Here is a 24,131-nt window from a genome sequence, read left to right as displayed (position 1 = left end):
GGATATAATGAAAGAAAACAATAGGACAGGAACGGTAGGCATGTTAGTCTTCTTATGCATGCCCCTTACGGACCTCTTAGGAATGGGGTGAGGTCAATAGTAGACAGTTTTTGGTTAAAGCTTTGGGGATTTTGAGAAGAGAGCACAGAGTCAGGTAGTGTGTTCCAAGCATTAACAACTCTGTTACAGAAATCATATTTTCTGCAAACAAGATTGAAGCGGTTAACATTAAGTTTAAATCTATTGTTTGCTCTTGTATTGTTGTGATTGAAGCTGAAGTAGTCTTTAACAGGAAGGACATTGCAATAGATGATTCTGAGTTAAACACAGATTTAAGGTTTGAGGTTAGGGGCAGCTTCCTATAGCACGTTTATCCATAATTAGGCTAGAAGGAACATGCAAGCAGCCACAAAATTACAAGAGGCTTAAAATGTTAAATCTACAAAAAGAGGAACAAAATTTCAATAAATAATACAAGCATAACTTCATTCAAGATATATAATTATCTATTTTCATTCATTGTACTCTAGTTGGAGTTTGCAGTATACAGACAATATATAACTTGGTTAGGATTACCAATTTTTGAACTTTCTTTTTCTGTGTGGTGTTTAAGGAATAATAGTATGTCTTAGTATTACAGTATAACATTTTAAAATAGCAATAGCCTAATATATGGCAAAGAGAAGGGAAGTGCTATGAGCCCCATCAACCAGCAAGTGTTTTTGGTGGTACCAGATAGAAAGCCTTTCGTTTCATGACTTCCACTCTTTGGAACATCATCTCCCAAGGTTATATTGGCCCAATGCTGCCAGGGTGTGTATGTGTGGAGGGGATAGGGGCTGGGATTTGAAGCCTATGCAGTGGCTTTATTGACTGTTATTGATGGATGTGAAAATGTTTGGGGTATGCATTTTGCTGAATGGGTTGTTTAATCTTTTTATTTTTCTTAAACTGTGGTTTTTGAATAGTTTCAGTGTTTTTACATTGTTTTTAATTCTTTGTGAGTCACTCAGTGTAATATATTTGAAGTAGCTGCTATATAAATTGATAGAATAAAATAAAGTGTATATGAGTGCTTTAAAATTGCTGCACAGGTTAAGACATCCATTTTTCTTTTTTAAAACCAGAACCACCGAAATTAAACTAAAAATGGAGTTTTAAAAAAAATTCTACCTAATTAAGATGTTCTGAAGTTGCAAATGGTGCCTGGGACCATATGCAGTCCATATGGTACCATCTCCTATTGCACAAGATGAATGTTTGTTTGATCCAGCAGGACATTTCTTATATTCTTTTGGAAAGAAAAACTTATCTTGGTTAGGTAGCTAGTTAGCTAGTTGAATTAAAACAAATTGTAGCTTTGGTGACTTATTTTCCTTTTGTATAATGATCAATGGTAAAGGGAATCCCCAAAATTTGTGTCGAAATCTCTATGGAGATTCTCAGTCATCCAGGTCATAGTTGTCCCAAAAGTGCTTTTTCAAAAGGCAACCAGACTTTCTTTGTTTTTCCTTGAATACGATACACTCCTCATCCAAGAAGCTTCTTCTCATTCAAGAAATCTTCAAGGAAAAATAGAGAAAGTCCAGGTGCCTTTTGAAAAAGCACCTTTGGGACATTTCTGTCAAAACTTTTTTCCTTGGTCATACTAGCTTCTCAGTGAAGAATAGCAGGTGGGAAGCCTGGAGCTTTTATTATGCAACTTGGCTCCTTCTCACACTAACATTCCCTATCACTAACAGCCACAATAATAATGTATTACATTTAAAGTTCTCAATTGACTTCTAAGCTAAACACAGAACAGCTCCCATTCAGACGTCTTCCCACTAGGTAAGTGGAGGTAGACAGGATTGGTACTGGAGATATGACACAGAGGGTGAAGCCAGTGTGTGTAGTTCTGTCAAGCCTTTTATTAGTTGATAACCGGTATGCATGTACATCAGTAACTAGTTACTGAAGAGGATTAGAGTGATATGTATTTGAATTTTCTGGGGAGACATCATGAAGGAAATTTTCCTATTGGACTTTTCAGTAGTTATGCTATTGCCACTGCCCTTAAGAAACTGTTGATGAATTTTCCTGGTACATTAAAAAGCATATTCCTTCTTTCTCTGCCCAAATTTTTAGTGGAGAATGTCAAAGGGCCATTTATGCTAATTCTATATTCTATATTAATGTATTCTTGTATATGAAGAGAAATGTATGTGAGAATAGCAATTCCAGGACGTGTTGCCATCAGAATATTAAAATATTCAACACTATTATTCTGAGGTGTCATATTGTACAAATGAGCAATTTGGTGGAAATATTGTTTACTCTAGATAAATATTAAACAGTAACCATCATCAATACTGAAGTGCTGCCTTTTAAATTTACTTTTTTTCTTATTCCAATTTGCATCGTTCACAGAAAGTAAAAAATAAATGTTAAAATGCCTTACCAAAATTAAATTCATTTTTATTTTAAAGGGCACAAATTATTGATAAACACATCTGAGTTTGCAGATTGGTTATTTCTTAGAGGTTATTTGGGGTCATAATTATAAATCTCATTATCTCGCTTGAAGGAGGAGGCCTTTTTCATTATTATGGTGCTGAGGTCCACATCCCTGAAGCTAATTGCAAGGCATTGCTGCAGAGTTCTAATTGTTTGCCATCAAAATAGCTGTGTAAGCTTGATTAACAGTGTTCAGCAACATTCATAATAGTCCAGGCCTGGTCCTGCATAAAATAGAAACTGGGGGGAAAATCAATAAGATTTAATAAGATCAGGAACAATCACTTACAATAGTACATCAATCACACAAAGTAATAGGTGCAGGATTTGATAGGGTCCTGAACTGCCTGAGAGATTCATAACCAGCATTCGTTAATGATTTGTTCATTTGCATTTTATCAATTCAGCTACAACTGACAAGCAGAAGGAGCAATAAAGAAATATGTTGACTTAAACTCATCAGGCCTTGCAATTAAAAAAATAACAGATAATAGCAGATAAATTGTTGTGAGAAAATCAAAAAGAAACAAGCACATGAAGGTTCCATCTCTGACTTCTTGAAGTATGAGATTATAATAAATTGGCATAATACAAAGGCTTTTAACATACTCATAACCTTCCAGTCAACCTCATTATCTCTTGTAAAAAGTGAAACAAAACCGACACTTTAAAATTTATACTATGCTTATTCCTCTCCTTTTTTCCCCTTCTGTCCTTCATGCAGAATAAGTCTTCAAGGCTTCTAAAAATATAAATGTAAGATACTGATGATTCTATAGTTTTTTGGCCTTTTAAATAAACAATGCTTCAGGCATTGCCTGGGGTCAAATCCATATCAAATAGTCAGCCAGTCGTAATGAGGTGACTTTCTGATCATTATTACTTACAATTATCACAGTTGATCAGCAACTTTATTTTTGCTTTTTTAAATTCATCCTCAATATATTTTCAAAGTTATCTTTAAATTACAACATGACCAGTAAAAAAGGCTTTTGAAATTAACTCACATTATGTAAAATCTGAAACCTGTATCTGCCTCAAAAAAGCATAGTTGTGAAAAAAATAACAGCTGACATAAAACTACACATTTGTAAATTTTAGGACAATATGAAACCAATTTTGGAAGATTGCTTAAAGGAACTCTCCATCCAGAGAAAATAAAAATTATCTAAGTCTTCAGTTATTGAATTGTGGTTTCATCCTTTTCATAAGTGGATTAGTTTTTTTCCAGTTCAACGTTTCTTTCACTTCAACTTCATTAATACATTTTATATCCTTATAGCCAAATCTATGAAAATAAAGGATAAGTATAAAAGGAAAAAGCATTGCCTGAGTTTCTCTGACATATCTGCTCAAAGCTAAGCATTGGAAGATGGATAGCAAATATTATTTAAAAAAAAGTTCTAATCCAGAGAACTAATCTAATTTAGATACTGGAAAATATACGTTAACTTTTGAGGCTGAGAGAAGCTGTCCCATCTCTCATCAATCGAACAAGCAGGTCTACCTGGGCAAAGCAGTAAAGTTTTAATTTAAAAAACTGCAAACCTTGCAAATTGAAAATTCTGTAGAGTGCTGGAGACTAGTACTAGAAATTAATTAATAATTAAGGCCTTTTATTTCATGTTATATAGCAAATTAGCCAGCCAATAAGAGGAAATACAGCATTGAATATATAATTTATTAACTTTTGTTGTATCGTCAAAACAGATAGGATAGATAGATGTAGAGATGATAGATAGATAGATAGATAGATAGATAGATAGATAGATAGATAGATAGATAGATAGATAGATAGATGATAACAACAACAACAACAACAACAACAACAGAGTTGGAAGGGACCTTGAAGGCCTTCTAGTCCAACCCCCTGCCCAGGCAGGAAACCCTACACCATTTCAGACAAATGGTTATCCAACATTTTCTTAAAAATTTCCAGGGTTGGAGCATTCACAACTTCTGCAGGCAAGTTGTTCCACTGATTAATTGTTCTAACTGTCAGTCAATTTCTCCTTAGTTCTAAGTTGCTTCTCTCCTTGATTAATTTCTACCCATTGCTTCTTGTTCTACTCTCAGGTGCTTTGGAGAATAGTTTGACTCCCTTTTCTTTGTGGCAAGGATGTAAAATATATTCTGCTAGGATGTCCTGATGTCCTTTGTTGATATGATTGTGTTACATGGTCAATACAGAAGCACTGAAGTAAAGATTTTAAAAAATCCTGCCAGACTTGGCACAATTTTTAAGCTTGTTAAGCTTTTGAAAGTTTTCAACAACAAACAGAAAAAGATTCTTGGTGCACTAGAGGGACAACAAAACTCTCATCAATAGCTCAGTGATATAATTAATGTTCTGGATTTTCAGAAGCAACAAGAGATGTTTTCACCCATCTTGAACATTGAATAAAACCAAGTATCATTCCCACTTAATAAATATTTATATCAGGGGTGAAATGCTCCCGGTTCAGACCATCAGAGCTTTTTCTTTTTAACTTTTAAAAGCATTTTTTAAATAACTTCTTTGGCCAAAGAGTTGTAAAAAGTGCTTTTAAATGGTTTATTTATTTATTTATTTATTTATTTATTTATTTATTTATTTATTTATTTATTTATTATTTTTGTCACACAGTATATATAAGCATAAGCATGTAATAACTATACAATATATAAGCATATATATGAATATGTAATAACTATATTAATTGGATATAGCGAAAGGAAACAATAGGACAGGAATGGTAGGCAAGCTTGTGCTCTTTTGCACGCCCCTTACAGACCTCTTAGAAATGGGGTGAGGTCAATAGTAGTTTTTGGTTGAAGCTTTGGGGATTTTGGGAAGAGACCACAGAGTCAGGTAGTTTATTCCAAGCATTAATAACTCTGTTACTGAAGTCATATTTTCTGCAATCAAGATTGGAGCGGTTAACATTAAGCTTAAATCTATTGTGTGCTCATGTATTGTTGCAATTGAAGGTGAAGTAGTCTTCGACAGGAAGGACATTGTAATATATGATTCTATGAGTTAAACTCAGGTCATGTCGAAGGCGGCGTAGTTCTAAATTTTCTAAGCCCAGGATTTCAAGTCTGGTGGCATAAGGTATTTTGTTGTATTCAGAGGAGTGGAGTACTCTGCTTGTAAAATATTTCTGGACAATTGTATTGATATAAGAAATGTGGTATGGGTTCCAGACAGTCAAGCTGTATTCAAGAATTGGTCTAGCAAATGTTTTATATGCTCTGGTTAGTAGTGTAGTGTTTTTGGAGAAGAAGCTACGCAAGATTAGGTTTACAACTCTTAAAGCCTTTTTTGCGATGTAGTTGCAGTGGGCTTTGGCACTTAGATCATTTGATATGAAAACTCCAAGGTCTTTAACAGGGTGGGGTCATCTGTAAGGTAATGTCCATCAAGCTTGTACTTAGCATTTAGGTTCTTTTTTTCAATATGTAAGACTGAGCATTTGTTGGTTGAGATTTGGAGTTGCCAAGTTTTAGACCATTTAGATACAAAGTCAAGGTCTTTTTGAAGGGTAGTTGTATTGTTGGTGGTGTTAAATAGTTTGACATCATCAGCAAAAAGAACACAATTATTTGTAATATGGTCACAGAGATCATTAATGTGTAATATGAAAAGTGTTGGTCCAAGAATGCTGCCTTGGGGAATGCCACTTTTGACAGGAATAGAATTTGATAGAGCATTGCCAATTTTGACCACTTATTGTCTGTTTGACAGGAAAGCTGTTATCCAGTTGTGGAAGGGTCCTGAAATGCCATAGGATTTTAGTTTTAGGAGGAGTTCATCATGTGCTACTGAGTCAAAAGCTTTACAGAAGTCTACGTAGTTAAAACAAGCTTTACAGTATGTAGTTAAAAAAAGCTTTACAGAAGTCTATGTAGTTAAAACAAAGCTCTGACGATCCCATCTGAGGTGCCTAATATCAGAGGCTTTTTTTTTACTTTTAAAAGCATTTTTTAAAAGGTAAAAAAGCTGAAGCCTGTTAGGCAAAAAATGGAGTGTGTGTGGGAGGGTCGTTTGAGAGAGAGAGAGAGAGAGAGTGAGAGAAAGAGAGAGAGAGAGAGAGAGAGAGAGAGAGAGAGAGAGAGAGAAAGAAAGAAGAAAGAAAGAAAGAAAGAAAGAAAGAAAGAAAGAGGGAGGGAGGGAGGGAGGGAGGAGGGAGGAAAAAGGAGAGGAAGGAAGGACTACAAACCTGGCACTAGACACAACTTCAGAGGATAACCAGGGCTGGAAGGGACCCAGAGTTAGTGAGTTTCTGTCTTTTGAACCCACAGTCACATAGCCATGCCCACCCAGTCACATGACCCCCCTCCAAACCATGCCCACAGAACCAGTAGGAAAGAAATTTAGATTTCACCATTAAAATATATATATATATAACTAGCAGTTAAAAAGGAAGAAACAGCTGCAATCACACATTGCTCCCAGAAACACGAAGCTGAAGCCTGAAGATGACGAATGAGACTTCGTCGAAACGTCGCCAAGACACTTCCAATTTTACGCGGGAGAAAACCCGAATAACCAAAGACATATATATATATATATATATATATATATATATATATATATATATATATATATATATATACATGTATATATATATATGTTGGTCCGTTTGTTTGTCAAACATGTACAAGATAACAAATATAGATATGAACATAAACATAAGCAAAGGAAGTAAAAAGAAATAAATGGGGACAGTAAGACAGGGACGGTAGGCACACTGGTGCACTTATGCACGCCCCCTTTATAGACCTCTTAAGAAGAGAGTATGGTCCACAGTAAACAGTTTGAAATTGAAACTGTGAAGGTTTGAGGCTGTAACAATGGAGTCGTGTAGAGCATTCCAGGCATTGACCACTCTGTTGCTGAAACTGTATTTCCTGCAATCAAGTTTGAAGCTGTTTACCTTGACTTTGTATCGATTGTTTGCCCGTGTACTATTGTGGTTAAAACTGAAGAAGTTGTTGACAGGCAATATGGTTTCATGGGAAAAAAAGTACTTCAAAAGATCTTTTGGAATATGTGCTGGATTCAAAAAGATGGAACAAAATGGATAGTGAAACAAACTTTGGATTTGGATTTCTCAACACCCAAATATTTAGACCTGACTTATGGTGTTACTTAAGATACATTTTCATGTCTCATTAGGTATTGCATGGAATAAATCTAAATCTCATGGATTTTTGTTTCATAGGTGCACTATTGATTTTTAAAATAAAATTAGGGAAAGCTCCAGGTGAGGATGGATTACCTGCTGAGTTCTATAAAGAATTTAAAGAATTAATAATACCAAGATTGCAAAAATTATTTAATGGAATATTACATGGTGGAGAAGTACCTTCGTCATGGAATAGAACGGTGATATCCCTAATTCCTAAGCCAGATAAAGATTTAGAAAGGATTGAGTCCTATCGGCCCATTTCTTTAATTAATCAGGATGCAAAGATATTTACTGCTATTATAAGTAATAGATTAAATAGATTTATAGATAGATATATAAGTTACAACCAAGTAGGTTTTGTGAAGGGTAGATACATGAGTGATATTGTTAGAAGAGTATTAAATATTATAGATGTAGCTGAACATAATGGTGATAAAATTGGTATAGTATCATTGGATATTTTTAAAGCTTTTGATTCCGTACAATGGGAAACTATTAAAGTAATTGTGGAGGCTTTAGGCTTTGGTAATAAGTTTATACATGTTATTTCAAAATTGTATCAAAAAAGCAGTGCAAGAGTGAAGGTGAATGGAATATTAACTGAAGAGATAAAATTAGAAGCAGGTACAAGACAAGGATGTCCCTTTTCCCCAACATTATTTTTATTGGCTATGGAAATTTTGACAAAAATGATAGAAAAAGATGAAGAATTAGAAGGATATAAGGGGTATAAGATAAATTTGTATGCGGATGATACTTTAATTATTTTGAAAAATGTAGAGAAAGACCTGAAAAAGATATATAAGCATTTGATAGAATTTGAGGAAATGACAGGATTGAAAGTAAATTGGTCAAAGTCAGAATTATTGATGGATAGTAATGGTAATGAGTGTGAGAATATGCAAGAGCAATTTGGGATAAGGATTAAAATACATTGAAATATTTGGGTATAGTGCTTTCACCAAGGTTAAAGAATTGAAAAACTTAATTATGATGTGGTGATTAATGAAATTGAGAAGAAGATAGATAAATATAAAATGTTAAAGTTGTCTTGGTTTGGTAGAATTGCAATGTGTAAGATGATGTTGCTGCCCAAGTTCAACTTTTTATTCGAGATGCTACCGCTAAATTTGACAGAGAAAGATATTGAAGGATATCAGAAAAAATTGGACAAATTTTGTAATGGTGGCAAAAGACCTAGATTAGTGAAGAAAATGTGGTATCAAAATCAAAAGGAAGGTGGATTAGGAATCCCCAAATTATTTAATTATTACTGTGCGTATGGTATCCGGATAGTGGTAAAAATATTTAAAGGTGAAGATAACTATTGGAGAGACTTAGAGTTAAGGGATATAGAGAAATTTGGATCAAGGTGGTTTTTAGATAAAGCAAACTCAAAATGTGTAATTAGAAGTTATTGGTTAAAGGGATTAAGTAAAATGTGGAATAAATTTGTTAAAATTTTAATTCCGGATATAATCTTTTTGGGGGAGACAATTGGAAATTGGCCGATTAAAAATAATATAAAACGTAATGAAGTGATTAAAGAGGAAAATATAGAAATTATTAGAGATTGGATAAAAGTTATGGAAAATGAAAGGAGGAATAAAGAAATTATTGAAAATTAGGGTTAAGTTGGTTTGAAAAATACAGATAGAAAATGGACAAAAAAATTAAGGGAAAATTATTTGATAAATAGATGTGAAACTGAATTTGAATATTTAGTATCTCGGATTATGAAAGATGAAATTGGGCTAAAGGGACTCGTTAGTAGGGTTTATAAGATTATAAATTCTGATGAAAAATTACAAAGAGTGATGAGGACAAATTGGGAAAAAGATCTTAATATTGAAATACCAGAGTCAGATTGGAATGTGAATTGGAATAGTAGAATTATGAGAACTTTATCTATAAGGATTAAAGAGCATAATTATAAAGTTGTTTGGAAATGGTATTTGACTCCAGTAAGATTGTCACAAATGGATAAAAAAATTAGTAAAAAATGTTGGAGATGTGAGATGGAATTGGGGACTTATGAACATATGTGGTATAAATGTGATAAGGTTAAAAGTTTTGGCAACAATTGGAGAAAATGATATTTGAAATGATGGGGAAAGTAATAATATTGAGAGTGGAAACTATATTATTGTTGGTAATTAAGGAAATAGAATTAACAAAATATGAAAAAGAATTGATTAGAATTATGATTATAATAGGTAGAATTATAATAGCTAGATATTGGAAATTAGATGTGATTTTTAGAATAGAAGAGTGGAATTCTGAAATGTGGAAATTAGCCTTAAATGATAAAATGACATGTGATATTAAAATTAGAAGTGGTGTGTATAAAGAAGATATTTTCTGGAAGACTTGGAAACCATTCGTGGACTATGCGCTTGGAAAATTGGACGCTTCGGTACCTGTACCTCGAGAACGTGGATTTTGGCAATTATGAGGACATATCCGAAGACCCAAATCTTCCTTTTTTTTATGTATAGCACAAGGGTGTAATAATGTATTTTCTTTTTTGTTTGTTGGAAAAAAGTAATAAAAAAATTAAAAAAAAAAAGAAGTTGTTGACAGGCAATATGGTTTCATGGGAAAAAAAGTACTTCAAAAGATCTTCTGGAATATGTGCTGGATTCAAAAAGATGGAACAAAATGGATAGTGAAACAAACTTTGGATTTGGATTTCTCAACACCCAAATATTTAGACCTGACTTATGGTGTTACTTAAGATACATTTTCATGTCTCATTAGGTATTGCATGGAATAAATCTAAATCTCATGGATTTTTGTTTCATAGGTGCACTATTGATTTTTAATGGTTCCTTGGTGCATTAAAGCTTCTTCTAGAACAAGGAAGGAAAGCCACAACGTTTTAGAGAGAAGGAGTCTTTTGATCTGCTTTGGCAATAGAAACCACAACTGAGTTTTGTTAAACAGTCTCTGTAGCAGAGATAAATCAATTTCTATCCAGCAGGTGCCAGTTATTCAAACAGTATCCCATTTTTCCCATTTCCACATTAAAGCTATGATTTTTAAAAAATCCGTTCAGAAATGTTTTTTTCTGGATAAAAAATTTTAATATATGATTTTATCTAATAAATAGATATTTTTGTGACCGAGTCTCCCTACTTTGTTTATGTTAATGTATATTCTCAAATATTATTCTTATAAAATATATATTTTAATGTATTTTTATGCCAAGAACTGCACAATAATAGGAACATAGCTGTGCTGTTAGGCCAGGATTTCTTATGATTAGGTCAGCTTCCTCAAGTCAATGTGCTTGCTATCCTGTATCATCTACTGTTAACAAGAGAGATAAACGCTAAATAAAGCGGTATAAGACTGGCATTAAATCAAGGTTTAAAGGTAATATTGGCCCACCAAATCAATTCAGCCACTCAAAAAAATAAGCCCTATCAATACTTCTAAATTATTTGGAAACATTTATGAAAATTCACCTGCTTATCCTAAACATAATCTGGAAAAGTTGCACTCCACCATAAATGATCAAATATGTGACTACAGCTTCAGCACATAAAGCAACATTGGTATCCACATAAAAAGAACAAAAGAGGAAAGTGGCAACTATTCCTTATGTATTCTTGTGCAATAGTATCTAGCTGCAGATGCCTATCAAACACATTGTGGTTTTGACATTTATTTACCATTTAGAACTCATAACTTCGTTCTCTGAACTGGTAATAAGAATGTTCTTTTTCCTTCAGATACATGAGCAATGGAGCTTTGGCTCAAATATTGTCTCTGATTGTCTGTGATATTCAGCTCTTCACATTTGATTCTGCCCAGTTAATATGATTAGTGCATGGAGGCATTCTACAGATGTTAGTCCATCATATGTGTGGATCCCTTTTTTATTATTAATAAATAGATTAAGATTAAGAAAAATTAAGACATATTCAAATACTGTGTATTTGAATGGTACCCTTTATATTTACCAAACAAAAGGGTAATCCATTTTTGCAATGTTAACAAAAAAAGTATAAAAATCTCTTTTGAATGTCCCAAACTGCAACTGGACTTTCTTTGTTTTTCCTTGAAGATGTTTCATTTGTCATCCAAGAACCTTCTTGAATTATAAGCGAAACTACTTAAAGGAAAAACAAAGAAAGGCCAGTTGCCTCTTGCAAAAGCACCTTTGGGACAACCATGATCTGGATGACTGAGAATCTCCATAAACATCTTTTCTTAATCTTAAAACAGATTAATATATGGACAAATGTTCCACCAAGAGAATATCATATAGATGCCCACTCTCCTCTGGTTTTTGTTTTTTTTTAGGAAATGGAATTAGTCTTCTGTACCAAACACTTGTCTCATTCATTCATTCATTCATTCATTCAATTTTTATGCCTTCCATCTGTCCTATGTGTAATTGCATTTGCATTAATATGAATCTCTCTCCTGTAGGTTACATGATCTTATGATAGATATCCTCTTTAATTTTATTACACATATGCAATAATACAGACATCCTACAAGATACTGCTGTAAAGATATAATAATTGTGGTCAGAGCTTATAAAGCTTATGAAATAATGATTTTGTCACAAGATCTGAGCTAAACCCTCAGCTTATTTTCAGAGACTTTGCTTTGTGTGCCACTCCTACTGCACTATAAGAAATAGTTCTCTTTAGGCCGGTCTTCTCAGATGTAGACCCCAGTCTTGAAATACCACTTGACATTTACTTTTGCCACCTTTCTAGGTCCAGACAGATGTTTTTATTCTCCCAAGTGTTTTAACATAAATAGGTACCACTTCAGTGGAAAGGTAACAGCATTCTGCACACCTATGGCATATAGTCATGCCTGCCACATGACCACGGAAGTGTTTTGGGCAACATTGGCTTTTCAGCTATGGATTGGAGATAAGCACCCTAAGTCAAACAGGACTGGCATGAGAAGCTTTTACCTTTACAATTTTAATTTACACAGTGCAATCAGCCTTTTGGTCAACCTTCTGCTAATGCTTTTAATTCTGTGTATTTAGTATTTGAACTGCTATTTTAAAAATTATTGAGGCATTTATATGTTATGTGTTACTTTGATTAAGCTCTTTCAAAGACAAAAGCAAACAAATATTATGTCCAATTCTGGACTTAATAAAGTGATGATGAAGAGATGCACTCTCACGCGCACTTTTCAATGTTTTATTCCAATGTTTGTTTAGGTTTTGCCAAGATGCTAGTGTTTTTCTTCTGAGATTGAACAATGATATGACAGATAGACATAAATATAGAGATCAAAATATTAAGAATAAACATTCAATATGAGATAATTAAATATCAAGACAGTATAATAAAGAGAAGAAACAATGATACTTTAGAGATTTTAATTGCACGAATATGTCACAATTCTCCATTGGGCTACTGATAGAATGAACGAAAAGACAACTTTGGTATGTTCTGGATGAATAAGCAGTGCTAAGAAGGAAGATATCCAGTGCTGGGTATTCTTCTGTTGAAAGAAAATAAAGGGAAGATCTGATTCTAGGCAACAACCGCAGGTCAGTAAAGACAAATCACACCAGAATGATTTTTATCCCCAAAGGAACTGCAGAAAGGGAGCGATATCAGCTATATGGAGTTGGTTCATGTAAGAGAAAGAATCTTGCAATAATGTTATGGCCTGTGGCTGACAGTCTGTGATTTTGTGCACCGGTTGTTATACCCAGAGAATTGTCAAATGAAAACCATGGCGAGAAGGGTTACAAATAGTTTTATATGGGGAAAACAATGCATACAATCTTCTTGCTCATCACTGTACCTTTTAGTCATATTTTAATGTAGGAATTGAAAAACAAATATGCTAAAGAATAAGCTTCTATTTGAGCCCAAAGCTTGAACCACGGCTATATAACTCTTGATTTAAAGGCGTAAATTCAAATAACAATGCTTTTTTCACCTCCTCCAGGTGCAAATTTTCCAAAATGCTGACATCCCAAGATTTTCCACATAGCCTTGAAGAAAAAGAGACCATCTTCACTGAGATGTCATTTGACCTGTTCTTTGCCATGAGATAAATGGACATCTTCAGCTGTGTAAGAGACCTGTTGTCAGGTCCCAGATATTTCTACAGGGATGCTGGCATTTTGGTGGGAGGAAGGGGTGGAGGAATGGAGTGGTCTGTATATGAAGTTTCTGTTTCTGTTTCCTGCATTACTGTGCTAATCTCTATATGAAATTTCTGTTTCTTGCATCACTGTGTTAATCTCTATAAGAAGTCTCTGTTTCTGTTTCCCTGCAATGATGTAGTGTGGGAGGGGTTTGGCTAGCATTGCTTTAAATAGCTGGTTTTAAGTGAGAAGCTTCAGTTCTTGCCTAGATCTCTTGTTATCACAAACCTTTCAATAAAAGCTCCTTTTGGAACAACTGCAGTTTCAAGAGTCCTGCTTTCTTGGGAGGATTGGAGAAGCAAGACCTTACACCTGTGTTCATTTCTCAGCAAGTAGAGATGTCTGAATTCAATGGTTGTCTAAAATGTGTCACACTATTACATGCAACAGAATTTAATCACATGCAATTTGTGAACCAGGAATCTTTTCCTATGCAGATATGTCACCATACTAAGATCTTTCTGAAGTATCATTCAGAATGATTGCTTTAAAGTCAAATTACCAATCTCACAATGCCACTACTTACAACTTTGCAGCATGTTAACTTTCTTTAGAATTTATATAATGTTTAAATAATACACAATCTTTCCCTCTTATCTCTACATTAATGTGATTAGAATCCATTGAAGCACTGTAATTTTCTTGTAAGCTGGCTTTCCACCTACGCTTGCTTATTATCATTTAAAGAACTAGCAGAGTCTGATCAGTTTGACTGTCATTTCATTTTTGCTGGGAATAAAGAGTAAAGTAAGCATCATAAATTATATTATTGTTTCTCAGATAAACAAACATGAGCCATTGTTTCTGTTCTTTATATATTTGCATGCATCGTGCTATTATAAATAGCAAAGAAATACAGGGATTGATATATTATGCAATTAAAGTGATGGATGGTTAATTGAACCAGTATGGCACACCATATGTGTACTCATGACCTGAATGTCATTGGTCAGATTAAGACTTCACACATTTGACCAAAGAACATATGCCATTACTAAAATTGTACAAAAGGGTTACCTATGCTAGGGAAAAATTGACATAACTGGGTTTGGTTTTTTTCATTAGCACAGCACTAAATTGTAATGACTTCAGTTCCAAAAGAGCTTTTTTTAAAAAAAATAAAAACCTTGGAAGGTATTAATTAAAAGCATACTGACATTGTGCCCATTAACTCTGGCAGACACTTTCATTAATTTGTTTGATCTATCCCCGTTAGTTGATGTATTTTAAACATGGTGCTTGTGCCCTTACAATTCAGACATGAACTGTCATTGTGTTAGGTCCTGGAAGTCCGACAAAGGCTCGTGCCTTGCCAACAGCAGGAGATCGCTGATTGGCCAAGGCGCGAGCTGAACAAATAGCGGGAAATCTGAGACCCGCTATTGGAGCAGCGTTTTGACAGCTCCCATATAAAAGGGCTGTCAGGCGCTCTCCGTGTTGTCGTTGTGCCGTTCCGGCTGTTGTGTTGCCTCAGCGCTGTTGTTGTTAATAAAGTTGAGTTGGACCTTCATAATCTCCTCATTTCCTGAACCCTCCACTGATACTTAATACTGGCGATCAGGGTGTTGGAGCAAATTTTCACCACTCATGGGCTACCTGACGTGTTAGTGTTGGACAATGGCCCACAGTTCACGGCGGCATCCTTCCAGGCTTTCCTGGCCAGGCTTGGCATTCGCCATGCCCAGACGGCTCCGTTCCACCCGGCGGCGAACAGCCAGGCGGAGCGGGCCCTAAGGTCGGCCAAGGAAGCGCTGGCCCATTTAGGGCCTGCAAATTGGCACTCAAGAATCTGCCAGTACTTACTGGCACAGCATTCTACGCCTTGCCCAACCACTAACGTGAGCCCCACAGAAATGTTAATGGGGCGCCGGCTACAGACAGCACTGGACAGGTTGCACCCGTCTTACAACCCAGATCTACCTCAGGCATCAGAGGGTTCCCCACGGGCATTTGCCAGGGGCGACCCTATCTTCGCACTAAACTATGGACACCCTCCTAAATAGATGGCCGGCTATGTTACGGAACTAACAGGGCCCTGTTCTTATAGGGTCCTCTTGGACAATGGACACGAATGGCAGCGGCACATAAACCAGCTCCGTCGCCGCGATCCGCACCCTCTCCATGAGCTTCCAGACTAGGACGACCCAAAACCGGACAACGACTTAGCGATGGATAGTCATCAGAATTGCCCCAACCCAACAACGGAACAGCCATGACCTCCTCACAGGCTGGCGCCGAGGGACACCAACCCTCTCCACCCGGAGCGTTCTCGGCGGTCAACTCACCTGGAAGAACGAGAACTCTGTCACCACCCCATCTTCCTACGTCAGCAGGGTCGAGGTCTTCCGCGGATTCGGAGGGCAGGCCGGCGGCTCCTTCACCGCCAGCCACCGCCCTTGAACTGCGCAGATCTGGGCGGAATCGGCGGAAGCCTATGTACCTAGATGATTACGTCTGCATGCTCTGGGAGGGGAGGGGTGTTAGGTCCTGGGAGTCCGACAAAGACTCGCGCCTTGCCAACAGCAGGAGATCGCTGATTGGCCAAGGCGCGAGCTGAACAAATAGCGGGAAATCTGAGACCTGCTATTGGAGCAGCGTTTTGACAGCTCCCATATAAAAGGGCTGTCAGGCGCTCTCCGTGTTATCGTTGTGCCGTTCCGGCTGTTGTGTTGCCTCAGCACTGTTGTTGTTAATAAAGTTGAGTTGGACCTTCATAATCTCCTCATTTCCTGAACCCTCCACTGATACTTAATACATTGAACTTTATTTTTTAATTACTATAAATAACTTTTTAAAAAATAAATAAAACTATTTCCTGTTGAAGGAAAGAGATCATGCAAATGAGTTCCAGAAGTGAAGAATTCATGGCTTTTAAAATGGTTAGAATGCATAGAAAATTAGTCACCTGTCAGACACACTGATGGCGGACATTATAGATGTTTCCATATTTCCAAATTTTTGGAATTTGGAATTACTTCATTTTGGGTTATTGGAACTGGTGCATCAAAAGCACTTTGTGCTTTGCCTTTAGTGTTTAAATTTTGTACAGTCCATATTTTAGTTGCCATAGTCTTCTGTTTGTTCAGTATGATTATATCTTTTCTTCCTTCTGTTAGCCATTGGGCCATTTTTTTGACTTCTGGTAATTGCCTGTACTAATCCCTGCAGTTTTCTTGGCAAGATTATAGAAGTAATTTGCTACCCCCTGCTTCCTAGGGCTGAAAGAGAGTAACTGGCCCAAGACTGCCCAGTTGCTGTTGTGCCTAAGGCAGGACTAAAACTCATATTCTCCCAGTTTCTAGGCTGGTATTTTAACCATTACACTGTGTGTGTGTGTGTGTGTGTGTGTGTGTGTGTGTGTGTGTGTGTGTGTGAATATTTTATATAAGCTTAATACAAATACCAATGTTTACCTAATGCTTATATCTCCTTATATCTGTATACTGTAGTTTTGATGGTGGTATTTTGCGTGGCAAATATAGTGTGAAGAAGCAAATGTACCTCATGCCTCAGTTCTTGAATTCTAGAAAATGTCCTACTTTAAAAAGAATAAAGGATTTATTATATAAAATAAGGATAAACTTTTGAAATTAATCAAAGTAACAAAAGAGAAAGATATACTCATTTTTACTTATACCATAGTTGCTAAATTTCAGTAGAGGGGGTATTAGATACACATCACAAAACGGAGTTGTTTTCATCATTATTAGACTTATCTCTTTGTGTCATCCTTATTATTTCTGTTGATTTTATTTATCTCAAATTGTACTTAATGATGTTCCGGCTTTGTCAGGTATTTTGCATCTTTTTTTAAAAAAAAAGCAGTTATAATGGAAGTGACACTCGCGTCACAAATGGTTTAACGTAAATTATGGTTTTTTTACAAAATTTATTTCTGTAAGAGAACGTATATCGAAGGCAATGCTGCTTTATCTTTGACACTGCTTTGATGAGTCATCCATTTTGACAGTTAGTGTCTGCTTTAAAGCTATTTCGTTTGCATCAGTGTGGAAATAAAATGAGAGTGGATCACAATGTAGCTTGGAAGCAAAATAACACTCATCATAGCATTGTTAGAAAAATAAAGATTTGTAATAAGCCAGGAAGAGGATTGGGTGGAGGAGAAAGAAGGAACTAACAGAGAAAAGTCTTTAATTTAGGAATTGATTATTGCTACAAATGTCTATATCCTTTGTCCATGTCCATTAATCTGTAAAGAGAATGGTGCTGTCTCTGATATGTAATTTGTTACCGATGCTTTGAAGAAGATTATGATAATGTGCTTATAATACAATTGACAACAATGGAGAGGTCCTGTAATTGTGAACTAAATTCAAGGATGCTTGCTTTGAGAACGAACAGTGCCTTCATTTACATTAGCTTACCTTTTCAAGTGCTCAGCTAGGAAACTCTGTCACACAAATTGAGACAGGAACTTTATTATCATCACTATAGCAACTGCAAGGCATTTTATTTCAAAACAGTTGGCTACCTGAAAATTCTTACATGATGGGAAGTATTGCCTAAGAAATATACATTTTAATTCATTTTCATTTTTTTTCCTGGCTTGAAGTGTTTCATAAACTAGAATAGAGCACTTTTTATGACAAAGAAAAAGGGACCGGGGAAGAGAGGAGAGAGCTGGTTCCATCTTAAATTGCTTCTTTGATACAGCCATTTTCTAGCTGGAAGAAAGTGGTGGTATTATGTCATGTAAAACTTTAATTGTACAGGTGACTGGGACTCTTGCAATGTGTCAATATGATTTTTAAACAGTCCAACTCATAAGAAAATCAAGGGAATTGTTTCAGGCAGAAAAACCAACCATCTGCAAAAACAAATGAAACAATTGCTAATGTAAAACCTTGTTTTAGGAAAAACAAAGTTCCCAGAAAACTAGCTTGACATGATATTGTCCAAGTGTACATTATATTGGATCGAGGAGGAAAATACAGAGAGGCAATGTTCTCTTTAGACAAGCCTTCTTCAAAATTGGAGATTTTTGTATTAGTTGAATTACAAGTACCATCATTCCTAGCCAAACATAGATGTGTTTCCTGGAAATATTGGTTTTGTCAAACAAAGGAGATATCTACTATATAGACAGTTCACTACCATATCATGTTCAAGAGTTCATGTGTCTGCTCTCAGGAAAGATGAGACAATGAACAATCAGTTCCACATAATTATTGCAAAGATGATGCAAGGCAAATATTATTGCCATGTTTTTTTTTCTGTGCAGTGGTAGTCACAAGTATATTTACCAGTTGATGTATTTTTGTTAATTCATAGAAACAGTTCTGTGGCCACATTTATTTCTGTTAGATCATGATTTTCCTAATGCATCACCTACCCCTGAGGATTACTACAGGGACTTCCTTGCTGTGGATATCTGTATATGTATATAGAATTCTATATATAGAAATACTTATTAGGGTCACTGAAAGAATATCTAGTTGATCAATTTCATTATTAGCATGTCAAAAGATTGAAAGATGATTTAAGAGAGGTTATGAGGTTTGGTCAGTGATGTAAGGAAATACTACAAAGTCAATTTTCTTAAATTTAAGATTGTAGGGCTTTGCACTTAGTTAAGCTTCTATGCTTCATATCTACAATTGTTCATAACTTCCATTGGTTACCATTCTTGATTATAGTTCAAAGCCTTATGACTTTTTCAAATCAGCCAACAGGAGCAGCTAGCTAGGTTGCAGAGTTTTGTACACTTCTGCACCAGAAAAATATAAGAGCAACATTCTACAAATATGATCTCCAGAAATATTACTAATTAAAAAGTCAAAAGGACATAAAGAACAATTTAGAAAAACAAATATCCATTTCTAAGGGAAAGGCATTTTTGGGAAAATAAAGTATCATTCCTAATTCAGCACATAAATAGTAAAAATGAAATAATAAATGTGATTAATCCTCTATTAACACCTGGCTTCATCTTAATTTAACACATTTTCTCAAATGAAAGGAGTGAGTGAAAGGAAGCTGTATCATATCTTTTACTGAGACATTCAAGAGCTGCAGTTTGGTGAGAACATCTAGAAATATAAGGCAGATACATCTCTGATTTTTAAGGCCTTCTCTGATCCTGAAATCTCAGACCATGTGTACATTTCCATCAGACACTGAGATCTCCTGGCCTCCTCACTTTCAGGAACAAGCTTTATTGCGGCGGTTCCCTAGGTGGCTCAATGGCTAAGACACTGAGCTTGTTGATCAGAAAGGTTGGCGGTTCAAATCCCTAGTATAGGTCTCCTGTGTGAGCAGGGGGTTGGACTAGATGACCTCTAAGGTCCCTTCCAACTCTGTTACTGTTACTTGGGAGTACTATTTTTCAGGGAAAAATTTACCTTAGTCCCATGATGGTGAACTTATGGCACACATGTCACAGGTGGCACGCATAGCCATATTGGTGGGCACACAAGTTCAGCTCCTGAGCGCATGCGTGCACTAGCCAGCTGATTTTTAAGCCTTCTGGGACTACCTGCAATAGGGAAACAGGCTGTTTCATGCTCCAGAGGGCCTGGTGGGGGTGGGAAGGCCCATTTTTTGCTCTCCTCATGCTCCAAAGCCTTTCTAGGAGCCGGGGGGGCAAAACAGCCTTCCCCAGACCCCCGGAGGCCCTCCAGAGACTGAAAAACAGCCCATTTGCCAACTTCCAGTCCCACAGGAAGTTAGAAATTGGGCCATTTCCAGCCTCCAGAGGATCTCTGGCAGGGTGGGGAAGGCCGTTTTAGTCCTCCCAAGGCTCCTAGAAAGGCTCTGAAGCCTGGTGAGAGCAAAAAACAGGCTTACTGGGCCCACCGTGCCAAAAGCAGGGGAGAACACGGGGGGGTGTTGCATGCATATGTGCAGGGGCAGGACTCATATGTGGGTATGGGCTCCCCCACTTTTGGCACGTGATGGCCATCACTGCCTTAGTCTATAGGTTATCACAGAATAATAGACTTTAAGGATATGTCAGAGGACAGTTCTTGATTTGTTCAGATGGATGGCTATCCCCATAATAAACACTATATCCTTAGTGTCCCCTGAAGAAACTAAGCCAATATTACAAGAAGTGAAGGCTATGTGAAGAAACCCAAAGTATGTGCCTTCCATCTAAGCAATTGCACAGCAAATAAAAATTTAAATATATCATTTTGTGGAAAGAGAATGAAACACAACCATCACCCACAATATCTCAGAATAACCTTTGACCAAGCTCTCACATTTAAAAAACACCTTAAATTAATCTGACAAAAAATGAAAACAAGGAACAACTTGATTAGGAAAATCACAAGAACAGGATGGGGAGCACAAGCAAATACATTGCGTTACAATTGGTTTACTTTGTCTCTGAATACTGTGCACCTGAATGGAGAAAAAGTTATCACACCAACAAAGTTTATTTTTATTTTAATGATATAATGAGAATAATATCTGGAACCTTCCAATCTACATCACTCTCATGGCTCCGTGTTCTTGCTAAGCCTCTCCTGATTTCAGACAACAACAACAGATAGTTCAAGAGTGGAATAGATTAACAGGTGATCAACTCTTACAGAGCTAACACTTCATAAAATATTAGATTCTCTACCTCACACTAGGCTTAAGTCTAGGAAACAAATTTGAGACAATATATCATAGTTTTACAATCAAGATGAAGAATAGTGATCACAACAGTTATATCATTCAAGCCATATTTTATCATTTTATTAAGGGAGATATCATGAGAGATTTGTTAAATATATTACTGAAGTCAAAATACATTCCATCCAGGGTGTTTCCTACCTCTTTTAAGCTAAAAACTATAAAAAAGAAGGTAAGATTAATTTTACAATCAGTTATTTGTTTATAATAAATCCATGCAAGTTTTTGCTAATTGGTTGTTAAATTGATATTTATTATTATAATTTTTCTCAGCTATTATATTTATGTATTTATTTTTATATTATGTTTGTTCTTGGTTTTAACTGATTTTATGATGGTTCACTGCCCAGAATCACTTGCTTGAGACAGGTGGCTATAAAAATGGAATGAATGAATGAATGAACGAACGAACGAACGAATGAATGAATGAACCAACCAATATTTTCATCTTGAATTATATAGACATCCGACTGATAGGACTGATTTCTTATATCTTCTTCCATTCCTTATTTGAAGATGGAGAAATTAGCTTTCCTCTAATATTTTGGTACCTCATCAATACTCAAACCATTCTATGATACTACAATCACTTCAGCTATTGGAAGAGGCTTCTAACTTGAATTTACTTCTTTTTAAATATAATCACTGTTTATCATTCCACCATATAGATATTGTATTATCTTTTATTGCCACAAAATGTAGAATCAGAACCAATGGGTTAACGTTACAAAAATGTGTCCCATTTTTCCTGGTGGTAGGAATTGCAGCTGTGTCTTCAGTATCTAATTTAGCAGGATTTTCCAGCACTTTTCTCTTCAAGATTTAAGCTGTTGGATCTGACCCACTTTTCATTTTAAGTTAATCAAAATCTGTTCTTTGGAAAATCCTGGCTCCTTTCTATTTCTTATTCCTTTGATATCATAAATGAAAAGATATTGTGATCACTTCCTCCAAGTTCTAGTCACCTTTACTTCTTTAATCAATTGTTCCTGTTGATCAGGAAAGAAAGTCCCTTGTTTCTTCTTCTATTTTCTGACAAGTAAAGTCATCAACAGGAGACAACAGGAATATTTTAGACAACTGCTGTTTTGCACAGTTAGATTTTCAGAAGATATCAGAGTTACATGAGCTGAAAAAAAAATGTCTTTGTAAAATCTTCCATTGTCACTATGATCTGCCATTTTGAAAGTTTGGTCATTGACAGAAAAAGCTGCATCCATATCTTCCGCTCGTCCAGGTAATCTATAATAAACTCCTGTGATTATATCACCTTTGTTTCTTTTTCCTTTTATTCTTATCTAAGTATCCTCAGTAGGATTTTCATGCTCTGATTAGTGAATTTCTGTTCAGGCATATGCTTCCTTTACATACTGCACAATACTCCCTCAGTGTCTGTTGAGTTTCTTTCTTTGAATAAGTTATAGTTTTCTAGAACTATATTCCAAACATATTTGTCATTTCACCAAGTTTCATTGATGCTTATATTGCATTTGTTTTCTATTAGGATTTAAATTTCTTCTTATTTGTTTCCTAACACAATGCACTGATATGGAAATTTCTAAGATTGTACATACCGGTTGTATCCCATGCTTCATTGCTTGTTTGTTTGTTTATTTGTTTGGATTTAATCAATCTAAATCCAAATAAACAAATGACCAAATTGCTTATTTGTTTGTTTGTTTATTTGGTTGGATTTAGAACCACTGGATTTCCAGACAGTTCTGGGTGGGTTAAATTTTAAAGGTAAAAATCAATAAAATGAAAAAAAAATACATGTGAAGAAAGCAAATCAAATACACTAGATAGGGTGTGTACATACCTAATCAGACTTGAGAGCAAAACCAGGTTTTCAGTTCTTTTGGAACTGCAGACTGGCGCCATTTTGATCTCCAAGGAAATGAGGCTTCAGAGGGCAAGTGTCATGATACAGAAGACACAATCCCTTGGTCTCAATATGTGACATAGTTTAATAAAAGGGACTGGGAATTTACCCACTGTATAAATTCTTGTCAATTCTAAATTATCCTTCCATCCTTGGACTTCCGTTGTTTCTAGTCTTTTTGGGTCTAGCACTGGAAACACATTCAGTTCTGAGCCTTTGTCACTCTCCCCTTTTTTGTTCTGCTTCAGTGTCCTCCCAACAAGTTTGGTGAGGCATCTACCAAAGAAGACCCTCTCTGCAGCCATGACACATAGCTGTCTACACCAGGGTATGATGAGTCCTTTATGTAAATACAATAGCACAGTCCATGATTAAGGAACCAAACTTTTTTTTGTAGTACTGTATCATTTCCAGGATGTCTCCCGCCCCTTTTATATGCCATGACCCTCAACCAGAAGGATTGTTGCCACCAGATTCCTTCACCTTCCTTCCCATGGACTACTCTGATTTTTGGAGATTTAAAATCTCTTTTGGTAATTTCATTTCTCTCTACATGAATATGTTTTGTTACTGATAGAATGTTGAAGAATGTTGGCAGTTTGTTTGTCACATCCTTCTAGGTGTGTACCTAAAAGATCATTTTTATTTATTTATTTTTATTTATTTATTATTTAAACTTATATACCGCCCTATCTCCCAAAGGACTCAGGGCGGTTTACAGGCATATAAAAACATCAATATACAAATTAAAATAATCATTAAAAAACTTATTCTAATGCCAATAATTAAT

The sequence above is a fragment of the Ahaetulla prasina genome, chromosome 3 (assembly GCF_028640845.1).
Source record: "Ahaetulla prasina isolate Xishuangbanna chromosome 3, ASM2864084v1, whole genome shotgun sequence".
Taxonomy (NCBI): Eukaryota; Metazoa; Chordata; class Lepidosauria; order Squamata; family Colubridae; genus Ahaetulla; species Ahaetulla prasina.
This window is presented reverse-complemented; position numbering follows the sequence as displayed.